Source organism: Manis pentadactyla, chromosome 7 (assembly GCF_030020395.1).
Source record: "Manis pentadactyla isolate mManPen7 chromosome 7, mManPen7.hap1, whole genome shotgun sequence".
NCBI lineage: Eukaryota > Metazoa > Chordata > Mammalia > Pholidota > Manidae > Manis > Manis pentadactyla.
Window position 1 is genome coordinate 124,339,500 of NC_080025.1, and position 17,381 is coordinate 124,356,880.

Here is a 17,381-nt window from a genome sequence, read left to right on the forward strand (position 1 = left end):
TCAGAAACATAACATAAATAAATAATAAGACTAATTTTATTTGTTCCTTTGTATACTTCTCTATAGCTATAAAAATATAATTCCACAATTTCCATCATTTCACTCAATACGATAATAATAAAAAATTTTAATGGGTCCCTGGGGACCCATAAATCAAAGATAAAAGAGTTGAATGGTGTAGTAAACTAGAACCATAACTCAAGAGTAAGAGAGATGTTTTCCAGATATGTGATGTGTTTCCTACCTATGTGTTTTGCTGATTCCAAAATATATTTCTGTGTAAAGAAATGAGTATTTGCTTGAATTTTACAGGTTCTGTTTCACAGTGTCTTCTGGAAAATAATAGTAGTACATGAAAATATTCATGAAAATAGTAGTACATGAAAAGGTACAAAAAATGTTCCTGAAAATTTGTTGAAAGAAACTTAGAGATTATGCAGTCAAATTATCTGAATTAGAAGTTGGTGAAATTAAAATTTTAAAAGCCCTTAGCAGAGCATATCAAGTAGGTGCTGCTATGTTGCTGTGAATGTCTGCATATATCATTTGAAGACTAAGATCAATTTTTTACACTGATATCTATCATTTGGAATTTTCTACAAAATGATTGTTTCGTAGTATTTCATTGATAGTAGTAGTTGTAACATCACCATCACTGCTATTATTTCTCATAAAATTTCTGTGACAACTCATTTAAAAATTGGCGGTTTTCTTTCAGTATTAGAACCAATACATATTTAAGTGACCATGTTTAGAATCTAGGGAGATTATGACTTAACTGAGTAATCTCACACTTTAAGATCCCTTTCAGCCATAGGCCTATCATGACTTCAAAAGTCTGCCATTACAAAACTAATTAGGCAATAGTCCAAAGTATAACAGGATCTTCTTTTCATTCAATGCTCCCCCATAGGCATTATAAACCTACTTGGAATAAAGCGTAAGTTCCTCTATATTGTATGATTGCTTAATAGGGAACTTCAATAATGGCACAACCAATTCTATGTACTATGTGCTGTAGTTACATTCCCATTTTAAAGATCAGGGCTTTTCCTTTGAAGGACTTTGCACCCCATAGAATATGCCAAATGCTCTTTTTTCACTGTCTTCTATCATGATCTGCAAATAAATTTTTATGCTGTCATTAATCTCAATAAACTCACATGTAAAATCAGTTTGCATTTTGTCTTAGAAATACATAACTGTCCTGTTTTAGTTAATGGAGATAACTGTAGTCTAAGAGCACAGAAAGTACATTTTCCCAAAGTTCTCAAGAACATGATAAAAATTAGGGACACTTTCCTTATGGATATCCATAGTTTCATAATAATAGCAGCAAGGGGATGACTCTTAAAATTTAGAATATTTCTTAAGAGAGAAATTTTCTTCAGTGGATTATTTTTAATAACAATTCAAATAGAGTACTTAAATAGAATTACATTAATAAAACATTGACTTATAAATATTATTACAAGAAAATGCCTGATCTATTAATACATGTATATCTGGAAATTATCATTTTATCTAATTCAAATTGTTAGCTTAAAATAGAATCCCATAAATATGTAATCATCATGTTTCTTATAAAACAAAATGAGTCAGAAAAGTTTTTCTTTAGAATACTTTGATTGCATCCAGGAGCTATATAACAACTTCATCTACAGTATTATAGATAATGTGAATATATATACTATTTTCATGTATTTTTCATATATATATGAAAAGAGAATGGGATCAGATTTAAGCAACAGTTCTCAGCTACATAAAACCTGTATTACGGACATTGTTTGCCTTTTCGTTAAGTTAACATGAAGAAAATATGTAGAAGCCCATTCCAGAGCTTACAATATTAGCTCCTTCACTGAACTAGAACATCAATGCAATATTGCAAAATAAAAGGCATAACGTTACTGAACAAGTGGACTTTTGCGCTGTGAGATACATGCAGACACACACACACACACACAGAAATTCTTGAATAAACTTCATTCACATGACCCCACTGGTTGAATCATGAAAATTAATATCTCTTTGTTAATTAGGGATGCCTGCTACAATTTTATAAAGTAAACCGAACTGCAGTACAATTTATGCTTCACCTGTGACTGAAGATCCTGGTGATTCAAGGGCTATGTGAACTCCTTGAATTTTATACAAAAAAAATGTGTATAATGAGTTTTCTTGGAGAGAGGTATTCATAAAATTTTCAAATACATATGTAATTTCAAAATTAAACCATGTTATATATTACACTGATTATATCACCAATGTGACTTAGTTAACTGCTGAACGCAGTGGGGCAAGGTGATAACAGGCTGAAGAATAGTGATGTCTTGGGCCTGAAAAAGCATAGAGTTCAGCCTGGACTTCTAGACTTCCTAAACAATGGATTTATTTTTCTTTTTAACACTTACTACTTTTGACATATTACATTTTATGAATGTTTATTGTCCCCACTAGAATCAAATTTCTAAAAGAAGGATATTTTTTTATTGCATTATCTCTAGTGTCTAGAAAAGTATCTCATACATGGTAGGTGTGCAGTAAATCATTGTTTAATGAATGGAGGAGGCTCTGTTCAGGCAAGTTTACTGGCGAGCTGAATGTGGTAATTAATTCATGATCACAAGCAGTTTGTCACAACATAAAGATGTTTAAAACTTCTTCAAAATAAAATTTTCTTCAAACATATAGCCAAGAGATAAAGCCAACCATAACTGCAGGCCCATAAACTAGAGGGAGTAACATATAAGGAAAATTATGACTGTGATGCATTTTGAAAGATTTCTGTGGTAGCTTATCTTCACGTGGTCATCATCAGTTCCTTCCCTTTCTGTGTGTATGTACTGTTCTCCACCTTGAATCTGGGATATAACTTGATTGACCAGTAGAGTGGGTGAGAGTGATGGTCTGGTACTTGTAAGGCTGGGTTATTGGAAGCCCTGCATCTTTCACCTAGACTTACTGGAACACTCATTCTGTAGAAAGCAAACCAATGTGTAAGAAGTCCAGCTACCTTGAGATCATCACATGGTGAGAAGCACAAGTCACAAGGACGGACCAGGATACTAAGATGCCATGAGGAGGGAAAGAGAGATGAAGGAGAATTAGGGAACCAGACATTTGAATGAAAAAGTCATTTTGGAATTGTGTTGTCTAGCCCCAGATGCCTAGCTAATGCCACCGTGGATCTGAAACAAGCCTCTCAGTCAACATCTTCCTGAATTCCTTACACAGCAAAGGAGACCATCAACAAAACAAAAAGGCAGCCTACTGAATGGGAGAATATATTTGCAAATGATATTTCTGGTAAGGGGATGATACCCAAAATATTTAAATAACTCATACAACTGAGCAACAATAAAAACCAATTAATCCAATTAAAAAATGTGTAGAGGACCTGAATAGACATTTTTCCAAAAAGACATACAGATGGCCAAGAGGCACATGAGAAGAGGCTCAACAGTAGTAATCATCAGGGAAATGCAAATCAAAACCACAATGAGGTATCACCTCACACCTGTCAGAATGGCTAATATCAACAAGAAATCACAAGTATTGGTGAGAATGTGGAAAAAATGAATCCTCCTACACTGCTGGTAGAAATGTAAATTGGTACAGCAACTATGGAAAGCAGTATGGAGGTTCCTCAAAAAATTAAAAATATAATTGCCACATGACTCAGTAATTTCACTTCTGGATATTTACCTGAAGACAACAAAAATATGAATTAAAAAAGGTATATACACCACTATGTTTATTTCAGCATTATTTTAAAATAGCCAAGATATTAAAGTCACCTAACTGTCCATCAATAAGTGAATAAATTAAAAAAGATGTAGCATGCATATGCAATGGGATATTACTCAGCCATGAAAAAGAATGAAATCTTGTCCTTCTTGACAATTTAGATGGAATTAGAAAGTAGTATGGTAAATAAAATAAGTCAGAGGAAGTCAAATACTGTATGATTTCACTTAGATGTGGAATAAAACAACAATAACTGAGCAATCAAACAAAACAAAACAGATTCATATATATACAGAACAAATGATGGTTGCCATAGAAGAATGGGTGATCAAAATAGGTGAAAGAGATAAAGGGGTGCAAACTTCCAGTTATAAATAAGTCATGGGGATGAAAACTACAGCATAAGGAATATAGTCAATAATATTGGAATAACTTTCTGAGGTGACAAATGGTAACTGCACTTATTGTGGTGAGCATTTCATAATGTATGTAACTGTTGAATCATTATATTGTACACATGAAATTAGTATACTACTGTGTGTCAACTATACTTCAATAAAAAGTCTTGAATTCCCAACCCGCATATCAGAAGCAAATAAAATATTTGTTCCCTTGCAGTAATGTTTTCTGTCATTTTGTTTTTAGACCATCTGTGGTGGAAAACTCTCATTCTGCCTTGTATTCATGGTCCTGGTGCTCTCTTCCCTTATTCCTTCTCAGTCTTCCTTCCTAGTCCTCGTTATTACTTGACGTTATGATGTTATTACAAAATCTTGGAGTAGTGTGTTATCCACAAATAGATAAATGGAACAATTTTTAACACCATTGCTAGATGGCAGAGAAACCAGCACTAGGAGCTTCCAGAACAGAAGTGAAGGGAACATTTCTTTCAGGTCAAATTACGCAGCATGTGCTAACTATACTGGAATTTTTGATAGCATATTTAACTGACACTATGCTGGTAAACTACTTAGAACTGAAGTAGTTTGATTCTTGGGTCAAAGAATACATCGGGGACTCAGACGTTGCTATGACATATATTTTTATCTTGTTAGATTATTTCCCTGCATCATTTAGGTATAATAATCATAAAAGAGGCCCATTGCCCTGTACTGATTCAGCTGATGTTTTATTTATAGCATGAAGGTCTTTCTTTGCCTTTTAGCGGGGCTCTACAGGGATATTTCAATGAATTTTTAATCTTCACTTTTACCCTCCTTTAAAGCAGAGCTCAAGTGTGCCTCACAAAAGGCTGTGCTGAGCAACCAGGTATTTGTCAGGCTGCCACGAGTCATTTTTTCAATGACAAAGCAGGTGGCTGCCCTGGAGGGGGACGTAAAAGGAATCTCAGTAATCTTGTCCTAGTTTAGTTCACACTGCTGACTCAACAGCTGGTTCTATCCAGAAGACAACAATGCAGGAGATAAAATATAAATTAAAAACAAACACTGAAACAATAACCATTTTATTCTTTCAAAGAATGACTTCTTAGCATGCATGCCATAAATGATAACACATAAAACAAATTACAAACAGAAATCTTCACACTTTATAGGACATTGGATCTGGAGTGTCATCAGCAGAACGTGCCAGGAAAATTACAATCATATAATCCTCAACTCCTTGCTTGCTTGCTGAATAGAATAGCAAAGCCCAGAGCAGTTGTAGATGTTCTGAATTGGATCTCAAGCAAATATCTGACTCAGGAATTTCCAGGCCACATGTCACATAATTCACTACCAGTGTCACTGCATAAAAGGAAATGTAATTTCTGAAAATACTTGAGAGTAGATACTGAGTTGAGACATGTCACTCTCTCTTTAATCCAAGCACCTCTACTGGCAGGTGAGACATTTTTAACAATTACTAAGACCAGTGAACACGTAAACTTCTTAGACAAGATAACTGTCTGTTTCTGATAAGAGATAAACGTTTTTTTTAAAGGTGTGAAATTATATAAAATAAGAATTTCTAAATATATAATAAAAGAGAATGTGGAGGATAAGAGATCTATTCTCCTCTAGATTGCCTTAAAGTAGAGGAAGAACTATTTATGTTGGTAGAGGCCATTGGTAGGATTACATCCCCACCTGCGACCAGCTCTGGCTGCGTGAACGACCTTGTATTAGGGAATGACCACCAAACGTCTTGACATTATGAAAGAGCAGAAGTACTAACAAGGACTAGGAAGGAAGACTGAGAAGGAATAAGGGAAGAGAGCACCAGGACCATGAATAAAAGGCAGAATGAGAGTTTTCCACCATGGATGGTCTAAAAAAAAAAATGACAGAAAACATTACTGAAAGGGAACAAAATCCTTCTCATCTTTCCATATTATATTTATCATTTCCTGGCATAATGGTATTATGAATCTGACTATGAACTCTTAATCTACAAATTATTCTATTTTTTTATTGTATAAATTTAAGGTGCATAACTCGATACACATATACATTGTGAAATAATCACCACCAAGCTAATTAACTTGGATATCGCCTCACATGGAGACGTGTTTTTGGTAGTGGCGAGAATGCTTAGGACCTATTCTTTTAGAAAATTTCAAGCATGCGGTACAGTATTGTTCCCTGTAGTCACCGCGTTATACATTAGATCCCCAGATCTTATTTGGCTTACATAACTGAAACTTTGTACCCTGTCACTAGCATCTCCGCACTTCCTCCCCACAAACCTCTGCTCACCAACATTCTGTTTTGCTTCTGTGAGCTCGGTAGTTCGCTGTCAGTTCTGAGACAAAATCAGTCCTCACCGCTAAGCTAAGAACTTGCAAGATCATCTGCCTTTCTAAACTCAGCCTTCCACTACTGCTTCTACAAATTGGCCGTACTGGCCATCCCAGCACCAGCTGATTTTCAGTCTCTTCTGTCTCAGTACCTGCCCAAACACTTACTATTCATTCCACCCAGAACACCTGTCTAGTGTTCCATTACTGCTTCCTTTTGTCCATGTCCAACATACACAACTTTACCTGTGTAAGTTTTTTTAAAATTTCATTTTCAGTTTTCAAAGCATCAGTTAAAGTCATTCCCTCATCAAGAAAAACTTCCCTAACCCTCTCAGAATAGGTCAGCAACCTCCACACTCCAGAACTCATTAGATGCTACTCTTCCTTATTATGATGTAAAAATCAATTAATGTCTATTTTACCACACTAGATTATAACCTCCATGAAGGTAAGGGTCATTCCTTCATGTTAATTATTATATCCCAAAGTCTAACATGAAATCTGAAATAATAACCTAATAAATATTGGTTAAGTGATGAATGATAATATGAAAATCTTAAAATAAATTTTTCCAGGGCAACAATAAAAGATAAAAGGAGCCAGTAAAGAAATTTTTCTTTATAATCAGTCTTATTATTTATAGCTTTAAAAACACATTTTTTTATTCTTCTTTAATTGGGCCTCATGCACACTCTTTCTAAAACTTGAAGGAAGTGTCGTCCAGTAGAATCATTTACAATGATAAAAGTATTCTGTTTGTACTCTTGAACATTTGAAATGGGGCTAATGAGATTGAAACTGAATTTTAGATTTTATTATAATTAATTTAAATCTGAATAGTCACATACGAGCAGTAGGTACAATTATTTAGCACAGCTAAATAATGAAGAAATGTATCTAATAAATAATCCTTGTTAGTTGCCTCTTTAAAGGACCGAAGTCAAAAATCTATGGCGGCAACCAGAGGAAGGAAGGGAAAGGTTTTCCTCTCACTCGGAGAAAAAGCTTTGTGTGTTTTGGTGGCACTGGTTTTGTGGCTCCCTCAGTGGGACTAGTTCCTCTGTCTCTAAGATCTTGGGGAGGAAGGGAAAGTAAATAGCTTATTTTCAAATGTTACTGTAACAAATACTGGATTTTGGTAGAAACTCATCAGCCTTCTTATGTATGGTTACTAATAATTTCATTTAAATGTATAATGGGCTATTCGAATGTTTATATGCATTTAAATTCTTGGCTGTGTATTAGTTTTCTCACACTGTGTTCTAGCTGCTCCCATGTACTGCTAGGTTCCCTCATTTGGGGGACAAATGTCTGAACATTGCAATCTTTGTACTTCTGTGTATATATTTAAATTTTGTCAACATACTATTGATTAGGGACGGTTGTATCTCTGCATTAGGGCTTATTAAAATTCACTACAGCACATGTCTGCTCATGTAAAAATGTAGAAGTAATATGCATATACAAAACCCGAATGCTCTGCTCAATTAAATGCCAAGCATAGTCCCAGCACATCTGCTGGGTGCATGCTCCGGTCACAGCCTAATAGTCAATTGTGCAGTGATAAATCAATGCATGACATATCATGTTAAGATAATCCTGTATTTTAGGAAGTCTGCAGTTTTGAATTTGAGCCTTTGTGCTTGAATCTTTATTTTTATCTTGGAAAGTAAGCAGTTTCATCAATATTGTTAGTGATATAACTTGAAACAAAAACATCTTATTCTTTCAAGCTGCTTCATCAGCTTAATTGAAGAATACAAACATGAGCCATTAAAAATGCAGCTTCTTAGCCTTGTGAATCAGAATTTCCCCATGGTCTGCAAACCAAAAAAGGTCAATTAATTATATTACTTTGTCCATCATCTTCAAGCCTAGATCTCCTTTTTTATGGATAGCTGAAGAATCTCATTTCTCTCAACAGCCATTTTGTGTATAAATGTTGTGCTTTTCTATTTATGAACCAGATTTATCCCAATAAAATATCAAATATACAAACCATATTTATTTCAACAAAATATCACTTTCATATTTAGGGTTTCCAATTTGTAGCAGGTATGGGCTTTTCCTTCCAACCTGGGCTATAAAAATGACACAACTCTTCTGTTTCTTTAAAATTATATTTAACTTGCTTTATGTCTGCGTACTTCTGAAGTGGCCACTGCTAAGCTCATGGTCCACGTGGTCCCTTTAAAGGGAGGCAGGCCCCCTGCCAGGCCAGGCAGTCCCTGAGGTGAGGACTAGCCTCCCTGGGTGTCGTGCCCCCTTTCCCCACTCACAGAACAAGCAGGAGGAAGCGTATGAGTACTTGGGGGTTGCACAAAATCCAGTTTCCCACTGGGCTGAGTTTCTCAGTGCTCACTGAAATGGGACCCAGTTGTTACTACCTTTATTTTTAGGACTTGGGGGTTTCCTGGGATAGTGACTTGAAATGTTTAGAGGATCTTCTCCCAAAATCAACTATAAAGCTGCACGAAATTGTTGATAACAACCAATTCAGGGTCCTTGAAGTTGACTAAATATATGCAACAAATTGGAAGTATTTATTCAGGAAAAACTGCTCAACTTTGGGGGAAATTTGAGGCATTACTTGTGCCTACAAATGATGCCCTCTTCCTTACCCTGCGGCTTTCTCTCCTGCTTTTTCCAGTGATGGCCACACACCCTTAATTCTGATGCTGCATAATCTACTCTCTTTATTTGAGCTCCTTGACCTGGAACCTGGAACCATGCTGTTGTTTTAACCAATTCCTGAAATTAACCCTGAGTTGTTGTTCTGATGTCAAAACATTCTACTGATCTGTTTTCCATCAGTGACTATGCTAAAATAAGGAAAAAACCTTCAGTCATCCATTTATTGTACCCTGTTTTACTGGGTCACAAAGCAGACCTTCCTTCCTTGTTTGTTGTTTTGTTTTATCAGATGGTCACAATTAGAATATTCAACCCCAGGTTTCAAAGATTGCAGGCCATACAAATAACCCAGAGCATGTTGTTCTCAATATCCTACCTCTCCTTTATTAGTCAGTTTTATTCTGAATAGCAAACTACTGATAATCTCAGAGATTTACACTTAGAGGGTATTATGCTAAGTGAAATAAGACAGGGGGAGAAAGACAGATCCCATATGATTTCACTTACTTGTGAAATCTCAAAACAACACAAAACGAAGTGAACAGAGCAGCAGTAGACTCCTAGACACTGAGAAGTGACTGGTGATTACCATGGGGGGAGGGGAGGGTTACGTGGGTGGAATGGGTGATGGGGATGAAGAGGCACTTTAAAAAATCTCAGTCATAATCTAAGTTGGTCATGGGGATGGAAGTGCAGCATAAAGAAAACAGCCAGTGGTTCTGTAACATCTTTCTATGTTGACGGATAGTAACTGCACTATTGGGGGTGAGGATTTAATAATGTGGGTAACTGTTGAATCACTGTGTTATATACTTGTAACCAATATAAGGTTGTACATCAGCTCTACTTCAGTTAAACCAATCTTTGTTTTTCTTGCTTGTGGACCCATAGGTAGGGTGGAGTGACTCTGCATCAGGCTTTCAGTGTTTTGGTCTGCTTCCTGTGTCCTGATTCCAGGTCCCACGGTTACTGTGAAACATATTTCTAATTGATGATCATGAGAGCAGGAGAGAAAACCAAGAGAGTAAAGCATTTTTAAAATATCTCCCAGTATCATATAAACTAACTGAATTAAATTGGTAGGGTGGGAAAATATATTCCATCCAGATGGGGAGACATTGTAAATTTCTATGACTAAAAAGTATGGATGTATTACAGGGAGTCATAATTAGAACAGCAATCCAGCATCTCACAAATCCCTTCACTGGAAACCTATTAGCTCAGAGCCAAGTGTATGTATCCTGACCTTCTTCCTCTTTCTCTTCCTTAGAAGAGTTTCTTCCTACAAAAATACTCCCCTGTCAGGCCCATCCCATCCCTTAGCTTTTGCTGTTTTAATATTTTATACAGAGGCACAGGAATCTCAGTACTATGTACCAGTAAACATATATTTCTTGCTCACATGTTTGCACTCGGCCGGCACAGCTCTGCTTCAGGCTGCAGGCTGTGGGACAGTTAGGCTGGTTCTCTTTATATATTTCATCTTTGAATCCAGGGGGAGGGACAGTACCTGTCCTCAGCATATTTTTCTCAAAGCAAAGGCGGTGGCACAAGAAGGCAGCCAAACTGCACGAGCAGTTCCAGCCCCTGGCCATGTAGCACCTGCTAGCAGCTCACTGGGCAAAGCACCACAGAGGCAAAGCGTGAGGGAAGGGGAGGCGGCGTACCTCCCGTGCCCCGGAAGCCATAGTCAGCCATCACAGCCACAGGTACTCATTTCCCCCAGATTCCCTAAGTGACCTCACCCACCTTTGGTTTGATGTGCTGTAGATTTCTGGACTCTTTATAGTCCCTCTAAATTCCTCTTCAACCAGCCAGTTCTCTTCTGGGCTCCCCTCCCCGTTTGTTGTTTCTATAATGGCATCTGGCTCATGCTTTCGAATCTCTGCATCAGGGCTTTCTTGCCAGTGCAGCGAGTTCCCGAGTTACGTTGTCTGGTGGGCGCTTTCTCCAGGTGTTTCACCACTACAGAACAGAGGTCCTAGTTTTTGCAGCCTCTGTAAAAGTGTTCTTGCCAAAATCCAATGCATTCATTTTAAGTTCTTTGCTAGGACACTACCCCACTCTGCACACAGAAATTTACATTGGTCAAGGTTTGGTCAGCAAAACAGAAGCCACTCAATATATTCTGAATTAAAACGAAGCTTAATACAGAAGAATTAAGTTGAAAGGATACAAAGGTCAGAAAGCCTGCAGTGTGGGTCAGAGGATTTGACACTGAAACAGTCGGGAGGTGGTTCTCTCAAGCTTGCCAGGCAGTTGTGAATCTTTGTCTATCTACAAATCTAGCTGCAACCCCCTCCAGAAAACAATCATTTCTGCTTTTCGTCTGTATTCCAGCTTTTACACAAACTCCTTTTTTGGGCAAAGAAGCCAGAAATAGAGAGGATTGTGTGAAACTTAATGGGCAGACTTCAAACATGGTGGAGCTGAGTTGACAACAGAACACCCAGAGTTGTCACATTTTCACAAATGGACACATGTAGATTCACCAACGCTTAATGGTTGAGTTCCTTATTCTGAGGGTTCTTGTGAACCCTGAATTAAATAAAATTGCTTAGGGCACCAACCTGGAATGAAATAGACTATAAAAGGAAATCATGGGACACACATTTGCACATTTCAGAGACTATTTTTCCCCCTTCAGAAGAGTTTAAATGAAGCTATTATATCAATTGCCTAATACAAATATATGAGCCCAGTCTTTGAATAACAGTGGAAAAAATCAAATACATCACCACCACTGTACTGGAAATATCTTTGGATGGACTAATTTCCTATTCTATCTCATTTATTCATTCTCATCCTTTCCATGATCTGTCTTTATGTATGTATTTCTTTATATCATATATATTATAAATACACACACACATATATATATAAACTAAAGAACTAGTGTAAAAGCATCTGTTATTTGATATAAGTATATCATTAGTATAAAGCATATTATTTGTATAAGGCTGGAGATATTTCCTGATTATAAAGTTTGATGGTAAAATTTCTATAAAAAATTGTACTTTTGCAGGGTTAATGTTGATAATCTTGAAAATCATAACTTCTGGATTGAAATATAAGAGTAAAAATGGAAAATTAGAGACTTAATGAGCATCCTCTGAACTTCATGCTATTTGTATCTAATAGATATTAGATACAAATAATAGATATTAAATAGATAATATTTAATTCAATAGATAATAATAGATAATAAAGGTAGATTTGCAATATGGGATAGTAGGAAGAGTTTCAAACTAAATTAGGATATGTAAATTTTGTTTTTGTTTTTATTTGTTCACTAAATGTGTGATTTGGACCAGTCTTCACTTAAGACTTGTTTTCCTGAATTCCTAAATAAAAGATGGAGACTAAATTATATCTCAGGTAATTGTCAATTCCAAATTCTATGATTATGACATACTGGAGATATTTGAAACATAATTTAAGCTTATGAAAAGAAAGATGAAAATGAATCCTTTTTTATTACTGTCTGAAAACTATCTCAACACTCAGAGACTTAAAACAGTAAGCATTCTTTATCTCTCCGTGTCCTAGTGATCAGCAGGGCAGTTCTTCAGGTCTGGCCTGATTTGTCTGGAACCAGATGTTCTAGGATAGCCTCCATTGCTTGTCTGGGAGTGAAAAGCTTGTTGGTTTGGGGGGCAGATTGACTCTGGGGAGATGATTTGGTTCTCCTGCACATGCCCTCTCATTCTCCAGTAGGTCAGCCCAGGCTTTTTCATATGGCAGCCACAGGGTCCATACGTCAGCAAAAGGCAAGCCCAAATGAATGCTTTTCAAGTCTCTGCATCAAACCTCTGCTTGTGTCAAATTTGCTATCCTCCTTTTGGCAAAAGCATATCACACAGTCAAGCCTACTTTAAGAGGTGGAGAAGTGGATTCCTTGTCTTAATGGAGGGAGTAGCAAAGTCACATTGCAAAGGGGATATGAATACATGAATGGGAAAAATTTGTGACCAATTTTGCAATCCCCTTTCATCTCGATCTCCAAACTGAGCTACATGCAGTTTCCACAATTTTTATTTGTTCATATATTTATGGACCTCTGAAACTTTCTCTTTTATTTAAGAATTCTGGAGTCACTGCCACCTGTAAAACATGGAGTAACTTAGCAACTTTCAGTTATTTATTGGCATGGATAGAGAGAATGAAAGAATGAGACAATGCCCATGTTTCATAGGTGCTGAGGGCTTCGCGAGAGACCTAAACGAAAGGATAATGTCAGGATACCAGAGAGCTTATAAAGATACCTTGAGACAAAGGTGAGCACAAAAAAAGAATGTGTAAAAATAAGCTATTTTCTTCATAGTTTATGTAGAAATAGTCTTTTCTCTCAAGGACAGAGTTCGTTTATATTTCTGAATGTGTTAACCCAGGAAGTAGAAAAACCATTTGGAAAACAGTTAAGATCTTTCAGTTTCCCAGTATACCATCAGTATTTCTTATAAGTTATATTATTATTAATATGTGTAAATCCTATTTTTATATGTTTTTATTGAGGCATAGTTGATATACAGTATTGTGTTGGGTTCATGTATACAACATAGTGGTTCAACAGTTATCTGCATTATTAAATCCTCACTCCAACTAGTGTAGTTGCTATCTGCATACATAGAAAAATGTTACAGAACTATTCACTATATTCTCTATGCTGTATTCTCATCCCTGTGACTAATTTATATTAAGTTAGATTTTATATTATACAAATTTGTTACACAAATTTCAATAAAATCTTGCAAATTAACCTCAGGATAGTTTTAATGTTTATTTTGATTGGACAGTTAAAAATGATCTTTGCACTTTGATTTGTAATTTTCTATACCCCACAAAAATTAATAAAACTTTCTTTGATTTAAAGCCAGTGACAGCTTTTAGATTACTGATTAAATGTGCCAATATTTTATCAGATGTATTTGAATAAACCTGGAGTTTTAAATCCACATCACATAAATAATGTTATATTTATTCAAAAATTAAAGAAGTGTAGTATATCCATCATGCTGGCTACATATAAAATTTCATAAATATTGGACATAAGTGGAAAAGGATGTCAGGTAGTGCTTGCAATAAAATTCTATATGCTTCTGTGTTTGGAAACATTTGTAATGTGACTGCTTTGCATATGTAATAAGATATGACTTCTAAGTATTTGAAAGTCATGTAGTGGAAGGATATGGGTTTTTTACCAGCAGAGAAGTGAATGATAGCTCTACCACATAGTAGGTACTTGATCTTAGGCAGGTTTACATCTTCTCTAAACTTCAGTGTCCTTATATTATACACAGACTATTATAATGCCACCAATTTAGAAGGTCATTTTCTGAAGAAATAATTTAATGCATAGTAAAGTCCTTTCAAAATATACACAAATATTTAAATAATTTTAACTATATTCTGGAGATTTATACAAGAGGAACAATATACAAGGAATGCCTAATTTAAAATATCTATAATAATATTCAATAATAACTATAAATATCATTTATTATATGGTTACTCTGGATCAAACACTGTTCAAAAGGCTTTAAAATTATTATCTTTAATACTCATGATGGCCCTATGAGGTAATTTTTACTATACACATTTTACAGTTGAAGAAACAGCCATTTATCAATTGTAAAACTAGACTTAATTTCAAACTTTGCCACTTTCCTGTCTGTGCTCTTCACCATTATATCAATTTTACCAATGTCTAGTCTCAGAGTAAGTGGGTAAATATAGCTCAAAAACATTCTAGCCTATATTCTTTTTAAAAGTAATTTACAAATTGTGTTAGCATATTAGTTTCTGATGTATGTTGTAATAAATATTCTTCTTTAAGTGTATGTAAGACTGAAATTCCCAAAGGAATTGATTAAATTACATATTTATTGTGTCCACTTCTGTGTGCCAAGAGTGTGAATGCACTCGTCTGCATGTGCGTGCATGTGTGTGTGCTGCCGTAGGAGCAGGCTTCTATATCAGAACTGTATTTAGACCTTGGCTGAAGTTCTAATGATAAAATTCCAATATTTATGTTGAATCTGGATTTTCAAGTTACTTGTTTTTAGCCTATTATCCTCCTTAGTGTATGCATGTGGCGTTAATCACTGCACAGTACCACATAGATAAAACTTTGCCCAACTTTGCATTTGGAGATCATTCCTAAGAGACTTTAACTAAAAATGCACTTCCTTTAAGAAAGATGTTTTAGATTTGCCAAGAATTCATGTAATATAGTTTTCTTTCCCCATGAAGATCTTTTTGATAAATCTGTTTTGATACTAAAGATGTTTTTGATGCAGCTGTATCATGATTTTAGTGCTGGCAGTTTTACTCTAAAATGTCACTATTTCACCTATCGTTTGATTTTCTCAGTTTTGTTAGCAATGCCTTTTAAGTAGCAGTCTTGGTTTGGATGGATAAGAGAGGGCCAATAGTAGCATATTTAGACTATTTGCACATGGAAAATAGTCTATGGGGCTTGATCAAAGCTGATGAGTAGAGATCAACGTGCAGACTTCAAAACACATAGTAAAGTTGTTTTGTGCAATATCAGAACACTGAATGGGTTTAGCATTTCTTTTACTTACATCTTCTTTATCACTAAGAAAAGAAAGTAGCTTGATTCTACTAGTATTTATCTTTTCCTTTACTAATACAATTATTCTTAAATTGCTGTAAATTATCGGTCTTGCTGTCTGATAGAGTAAGTTTAAATATTTTGAAAGATTTCTTGGCTATTCTTTCATTACATTATATCCACCATATAGAAGTTTTAGAACCTATTTGATAATTTCATAATGAATAATATTACATTGTATTTAGAAATTAATTTAAGAAGAACCAATATCTTTATTATATGCAGTATTACCATTCTAGTTTTATATTTTTATCCATCTCCTATTTGGCATATTTTATGTAATATCTAATGCATTTTTGCAATTTTAATTAGGATTTAAAATTATAATTCAGATTGCAATTATTAATGACTATATCTGTTGTAAATCAGATATATTGCATGTTGAGAGTTCTGTTCATTCACTTCACTATATATTGCTCTTTTTTTCATTTAATGCTTCAGTATTTTTTCCCATAGACAATCATAACTTATGCAAATGATTAAATTTTAATTTTTTCCTTTTCCTCCTTGTCATGTATACCTTCACGTCTTTTTCAATTCTTATTACTTAACTGGGTCTTACAGTGCAATGCTGGGTAATGGTGCAGTAGTAAAAATCTATGATATATAGTTGACAGGAAATGCTTCTAATATTTAATTATTAATTGCTATAGAATTCTAGTAATTTCTCTTAAGTTGTATATCTGTGTGAGTGTGTGTGTGTCTGCTAGTTAATTTCTTCCATTCCTGTTTTTTTAGGAGTATGCTACAAGGAATACTTTTATATTTCTTCTGTGGCTATTGACTATTCAGATTTTTATTTCTTTCTGATTTTAATTTTTAAAACACATAATACAAAACACATAATATAGTTTTAACATTGCAAAGAATGATCAATACAATTGTTTTAGAATGATTTTAGTCTAGGTAGGGATAAACCATTTCTGATGCTGTTGTATTTTCAGTTCTTGCTCAGATTTGCCAAGCTAGTCTATTTTGTTAACTTTTTAAAGGAATCATTTTTTAATTTTATCTTAAATTTAATATTCAAAAATGTTTTTTGTTTCACAGATATTTTTATTAAAGATTTTCTCTTAGTATTAATTTTTCTCTTTTCCTGAATTGGATCTTAAATTCATTTATTTACAGTGCTTCTTATTTTCTAATACATAAATTTATTTATGGCAAACATTTTTGTTTTGAGTGTCTCTGTGCTTTATACTTAGTGACTTAAGTATTCATTTTCATATTGTGCTTTTAACGGTCAGATATATATTTAGTAAGAGCCAGCTGAAGGGTCACGAACCCAAAGAGGGTCTTGTCCTGTGGGAACTTATCCCCTAAGGCCTCTCTGAGTGTTTGGGTTTCTACCACGGTGGTAGTCATACACAGGGACTCTTCTTACGCGGAGCTTTCCCTCCCCAGTAGGGGATGTTCCCAGTGATAGAAAGTAAAAATGCCAAACTGGCGCATTATCTATCTGCAGTGACTATTGGTCAAAGCAGTCAGATTTATAAACTCCACCTCTTGTTGGGAGAATGTCTGAGCATTTGTTGCTCTCTTTAATTCACCACAGTCTCCATATCCTAGCCCTTAATTTATATTTCTAAATGATTTATCATTTCAGGTCTCATTTGT